The sequence below is a fragment of the Pinus tabuliformis genome, chromosome X (assembly GCF_031772625.1).
Source record: "Pinus tabuliformis cultivar Carrire ecotype Pingquan chromosome X, CPIR1, whole genome shotgun sequence".
Classification (NCBI taxonomy): Eukaryota; Viridiplantae; Streptophyta; class Pinopsida; order Pinales; family Pinaceae; genus Pinus; species Pinus tabuliformis.
In genome coordinates, this window is record NC_142308.1 from 891,378,863 (window position 1) to 891,385,454 (window position 6,592).

Below are 6,592 nucleotides of genomic sequence, written 5' to 3' on the forward strand. Positions count from 1 at the left end.
TATCCCTAAATTTTCGGTTTTGGTCCTCCATCACTTCAAGTATTCAGCAGCAGGTACTTTAAGTCTTTAATGAGCCAAGAATATAGGGCATCACCATGTTTCTGATATGCTGGAAGCTTCTTTTATGGACAGGTGTGCCAACCAACTTCTCGTATGCAGCTCCCTCAAAACCCTAATCACCGAGAATAAAGTGGCTTTATAACCAAAAATCTTAAACTTAGGTTAAAAGATTTCACCTTTTGTTAAAGGTACACCTGGCATATGTTGAATGGCTATAGTAGCTTCCTTTGATCCCTTTCATGTCACTGAGGTGTTCCCTTTGCAAATTTCTGATTCTTCTTTCAAACTGTTTGCCTGCGTTTTAAAAACAACACCTACAGCAGTTTCGCAATTTCGTAGCGCGCTACGAAACTGCGAAACTGTTTTAAACAATTTCCATTTCCCTTGAGATTTTTACTGCTCTGCCACCTGATTGCAAAACTCCTTTTTACCTTGGATATGTATAGCAGGGTCTACATGCCTTCAAAATAAGGAACTAAGCAAAATTTTACAAAACTTAGAACACACCTTTCGCGCAGTCCATTCTCAATAAGTGTCTGATGTGTCTCTGTAAGACCAAGCTCCCAAGGACCACCTGCATGTTTGATAGAACTTATTGGACTTGCTCCAGTGCCCCCATCATGTCCTGATATCTATATTATATCAGCATTGCCTTTTGCAACTCCAGAGGCAACAGTTCCAATTCCAGCCTCTGCTACAAACTTGACAGAAACCTTTGCCATTAGATTGACCTGGTGAAGGTCAAACATCAATTGCGCAAGGTCCTCGATAGGGTAGATATCATGATGTGGAGGAGGTGATATCAGAGATACACCAGGTTTAGAGTTACGCAATCTTGCTATGTAAGTGCTGACTTTCTTTCCAGGCAGTTGCCCTCCTTCGCCTGGCTTTGCTCCTTGTGCAATCTTGATCTCCAACTGATCTGCATTAACTAGGAAAGTTGGAGTAACACCAAACCGACCTGAAGCAACCTGTTTAATTGCACTAGTGGCAGTGTCACCATTTCGAAAACCTTTAAGGTGTGGAAATGTTGATGAATATCCATCAACTACATCTGATAGAGGTCTCCAACGCACAGGATCCTCACCACCTTCCTTTGAATTTGATTTTCCTCCTATTCTGTTCATTGCCACGGCAATCGATTCATGTGTTTCCCTTGAAATAGCACCAAGTGACATACCCCCAGTGCAAAAGCACTGCACAATTTCTGAAGCTGGTTTGACCTTCCCAACAGAAATAGAAGGCCGATCACTTGCGAATTCTAGGAGGTCACGAAGGACATTTACTGACCGGTTAGCAAGGTGTTGTTGGTAGACTGAAAATGCGTTTTCATTTTTCTCACGAACAGCTTTATGTAGCAATTTTGACATCTCTGGATCATAGCCGTGATATTCACCTCCAGGTCTAAACTGTATAAAGCCGAAGTTTTCAAGCCTCCTAGCAGTATCCTCAGAGAAGGCTTTCACCCAAAATGACAATGATTCACGTGCCAGCTCATCCATATTCAAACCACCAACTCGGGAGAAACTCCCACAAAATGCTATGTCAACCACTTCTTTACCTAGCCCATATATCTCAAAAATTTGTGCTCCACAATAACTAGAAAGCAACGAGATACCCATCTTTGAGAGTATCTTCAAGAGGCCAGCCTTAATTGCCTTGCCAAAATTCTTCTGAGCTTGCTCGATTGTAACTGTTGGCATTTTCCCATTCCTCATCATATTTTCAGCTTTGGCACTCAGATGCCATTAACGACATGTCTCCAGTGCCAGATATGGACAAACAGCACTCACACCATACCCAATTAGGCAAGCAAAATGATGTGTACTAAAACATTGAGTTGTATCAGCAATTATCGATGCTGACATACGCAAGCCATTTTGAATGAGGTGTTGATGAATAGCTCCAGCTGCCAAAAGAATAGGAATTACTGGCCTAGTTGGTTCCAATTCATCGGCACGATCACTGAGGATTAACAGATGTGAACCACCTCGAACAGCCTCATCTGCAGCTTCACAGAGTCTATTTATTGCTTTTTCCAAAGATCCATCAAGATCTTTGCTGATATCAAAAATATTGGTAATCTGCGAGCCTTCAAATATGAATCTTTCTTCAGTACCTCTAGCTCTCCCTCATTCAGCACGGGACTTGCAAGAGTTACCTGAGCAGCATTCTTTGGTCCAACTTCCAAAATATTTTCTCGTTTTCCAAGACTAATTTCCAGAGACATGACTAGGCCTTCCCCTGCTTCCACTTGTTTTGCTATAGTGTCAAGCTCAGACAACCATGCTGTAATGCTTCTGCCAGCTAGCGGAAAGGCATCTAAGCTAGAATAATGCTTTTAATGTTTGATGCATTCACTTTGTTTACAAGCCCATGATACTTTTACGAAGATCATCCCAAGACATACGCTGATATTCCAAGCTGCTTTTATCTTGTAAATCTTTCATCATTTGCGCCATGATAAACTAAAACTTTAGTGCTTCCTTCAACAATAAACCGAGCAATGTCGTTCCTCCATTGAATAACAGCTACCATGGGACAAACAACAAGGGTGCCTTTAACCTGAGGTAGTACCTTGCAATCACTAAAACTGTCACCTTCAGATTCAGAACTGATGACAAGCATACACGCAGGAGCTTGAGAGCATGCCTCCTGTAAAGTGCATCCACCCCAGAGCTATTTTGCATGACAACTGCTATGAATTCGAAAAAATCCCCCATTTCGTAGTGCAGCCAATGCAAAATATGAATTATGCGCTACGAAATCACCTAAAAGATGTTGCGCTGCAAAACTGCTAAAAGAATCTATGCGCTGCGAGAACAGTTTGTCCTTAAGCTAGTCTGAGCAATTTTGGCAACAAAATTTTCAGTGATAACAGTGCTGATGAAGAAGGCGAGACCCCTTCCACCTGGTGTGGAGAAAATACTCGCCTAGCTGCTGCAAATAAGGCCCTGTGGCCTCTCTGATATGTGACCAATGGAGGAGAGCTGACATGTCTGGTCTCAGGAATATCATGCTGCCGTGAAGGCCCTCCCTCCTCATGAACAACCTCAGGGGGTGATGATGTTGATGCTGTGAAAAAATCCCGAGAGATAAAATCCTCCCATGGGATACCCTGCTGAGCCAACTGATGTATGACCACAAGCTGGATCAAACCATAATGATAGATGCTCCTGTGCTGCTGTGCTGGACTCCTTCTCTGCACCAAGGGCACCATCCTCTCAATATTCTGGCACAGGAAAACAGGGATGTTCATCATCTGTACCCGTGTGAAATGCAGCAACAAACGAATATGGTATGAATACACACGTGAAAATCTGCCCTCACAGGTGAAATAGCGCATGATAAGCCTCATCAAGGAAACATACTCATCCCTCAAAAATCTTAAAGGAACTACACCAGTCATGTGTCTCATAAAGGCAGGTTTAATGTAGGGCTCATACTGAAATCTATCCAACAGTTTGCGCTTGTTCCACACTTCTCCAGCATTAGGTATCCCTGTTGCTTGGGCAATCATCTCAGGTGTCAATGTAAAATCCACCCCTGCAAGGTTCACATGCGCATCATGCAAATGCAAAACAAACAAGCGGGCCAATTCCCTGTGATGCTATATTTGAGAGATCCTCTCACAAAATTCATAACATGACAGATAGCGAAAACATGTGACTGCAATTGGACAAGCCTGCAAATCGGTCGAAGAGGTGGGCTCCTCTCTCTTATGGTGACCACTCTTACCACCCCTGTGAGGCCTCCTTTGTACCTCAACCTCCGTAGTTGACTCACGGTCATCACTTTGCTCATATTCGGTCTCGGTTTCTGACATGGTTTTGAGAGCAAAGAGGCTGGAATGTACTGCTGCTTCTGCTAAAAAATCTGCTGTTTAATTATTGAAATGCTGTTTCAAGGGGACAAATAGCACAAGGGAAATGTTAGGGAAGGGAAACTTTTAAGGGAAATTGGGAAAAATATATGAAATAGGGAGTTTAAGGGAAGGAATGATGATATATCCCATCACACAATTATCATTTGCAAAGTTTTTATGAGAAGCAGGGTTTAGGATTAGATTCTTGATTTTTTAGGAATAGGGGTAGGGTTTTAGGGCTTTTGGTATTTTTGGTAGAGAGATTGAGTAAAAATGATGAGGGAGGTGGAAATAGGATGTAGGGAAAAAGTGGGGGTGAAAAGGATAACCTTGAAAACAACAAGACAAACCCTAGCTCAACCAACACTTTGACCTTCTTGAGAAAATATGCATTGGATTCATTATTTCAAAATGATGACTTTAAAATACATTCTAATGCTTTTCAAGCTTTGGCAAACAATGTATTTTAATGATGAGAGGCCTACCTGCAACCTTGAAACAATTCGGGGTTATTTAGCAGCTTACTAGCGAAATTTGGCAGAGGAATTCCCAACAGGTCGCGCGCACTGCCCAACGGGTCGCACGCCCTCAACGGGTTGTGCATGTGTAATTTCTGAACTGGAATGGGCAGCCTGACAGGTCGCGCTCACCCAACGGGTCGCGCGCCAGTCTCAATGGGTCGCGCGCAGGCAGACTAGACAAACTCGCCCAAATTTTCTTCAAAACGATTCTCTCTATTGCTTTGAGGCACAATGAAGACTAAATGGAGGGAGAAAGGGGCTTTATAGTCTTGTTTTAAATTAATTTCATTTCAAACCCCCTTTCTAATGTTTATCATGACACTTTTTCAAACTTTGAATGCTGCTGACTTTATCGTTTCCTTTTGTCCTGAAATTGGTTGAATTGATGTTTTCCTTGAAAATTTTTGCAGGGATAGCTTCTGAGGAATCTTGGCAAAGGGGACTAGGGCTGCATGCTGACTTTCAAAGAATTTTGAATTTTTACAACTTTTTACAAAACTTTGAGAAAATGACCTTGGGCTTTAAAAACAGGGTTTTTAAATCCAAGGTAGAAATTAGCTGTACAAGATGAAATCTTTTGAAGAAACACTTCGATAGTCATCCCTCTGGCCTGCTGGGCATTTATTGACTTTTAAAGACCTGACCTTAAAGACAAATTGTACCCAAACCCTAGAACTAGGACTTTTGACCTCAAGACAAGATAATCAACCTTAAAAGAGTTTATTGACTAAAACAACTTGATCCAGCAGTGCCAAGAGGGGAATAAAGACACCAGCTCCTCCATCAGGGTTATGGCATGCCTAATGGAATGCAAATGAGATGACACTGATGAGACACCTACTTATGCAAATGCAAAGAGCTTTGATCACTGATGGAGGGCTACTAGACCGACTCTAACATTGGCTCCAATGGGGATGGTAGCTCCTTGGAGGTACCAAGAACCTTAGACCTCTGGGAGAGCAGACCAGTGCTTTATAATCATTGGGCAATGGAGTCATTATTTTGAATGGATAACACAAAACCTTTGACACATTTATTGAATGAAACTTGACTAAAAACTGACTGAAAATTAACTGAAACTTGACTCAAACCGACTCGATGACAAATTGAAATGATGGAAAAAACTTGATTCTAACAAATTAACTCAAGACCTAAACTTAAAACTTAAAACTTGATGGCAGTACATAACCACCTAGGTTACAAGACAACATACCATCAAACTATATCATAATGCCAATGTAACCAATCAAGCAGATGCCTTCTTGACTGATTCTCCCAATCAGATCTCATGATCAATAATAGATACTGGTAACTAGGCATCCAAAAACATAGCTGACCATGATCTCCTTCATCACTGAACACAACAATAATCACTTTCACTGCTGACTGTAACAAATCTGCCATTGGATCCTGGAAAACATGAAGACTTGACATTGCCACCTCCTGCTGAAAGAACAAGGTATCCTTTGTTTCAAATTTTGATCTGCCTTCCTCATGTGCTTCGGTGAAAGTATGCTCGTGGGCTTCAAAAAACTCTGAACAAATGGATGGGCAGATCTCTTCTTGGAAAAGCATTTCAGCACATGAAACATATGAAGAGGAATCTGAATGGAGATCCTGAAGGTTTTTTTCTTCTATGGTGTGAATGTGCTGTAGGTCATCGTCATATGATATCACAACCAAATTATCAAGTTCCTTATTACATTCTTCAATATTATCAAGCACAGTATTATCATTTACATCGTCTGCCACAAATTTACTCAAAGAAACTTTTTCACTTGCTTGAGCAAAGATCTCACCTTGCTGTTCATGAGCTGACTGAATGACCTCCTCATGAAGACTCGGTTCTAATGACAGACTGGTAGCACGACTGAGAACATTTGAATCCATATCGTTGTCTATGATCTCAACAACAAAATTCTCCTTTTCAGGATTCAGCACAAGGTATTCTTGGTCATCATGATCTGAATGTTGATCTGAAATAGCTGACTTGATTGCATCACATTCTGAAATTGAATCTTGACTACCCTACACGCTGTCTTCTTCTGTGGGCAGATCTGAAATAGAACCCTCTCTTTCATCATTTTTAGACATATTATCTTCAACCTGCTGATCTTGATTCTGCGGCAAAATGTCTTGATCACCT

General features: G+C 41.4%; 1 pseudogene; it reads right to left on the minus strand.

Annotated features, from left to right (window-relative positions):
* Positions 1–297: 297 nt before the first annotated feature.
* LOC149142555 (ferredoxin-dependent glutamate synthase, chloroplastic pseudogene) lies at positions 298–2,783 on the minus strand (annotated as a pseudogene).
* Positions 2,784–6,592: the final 3,809 nt, after the last annotated feature.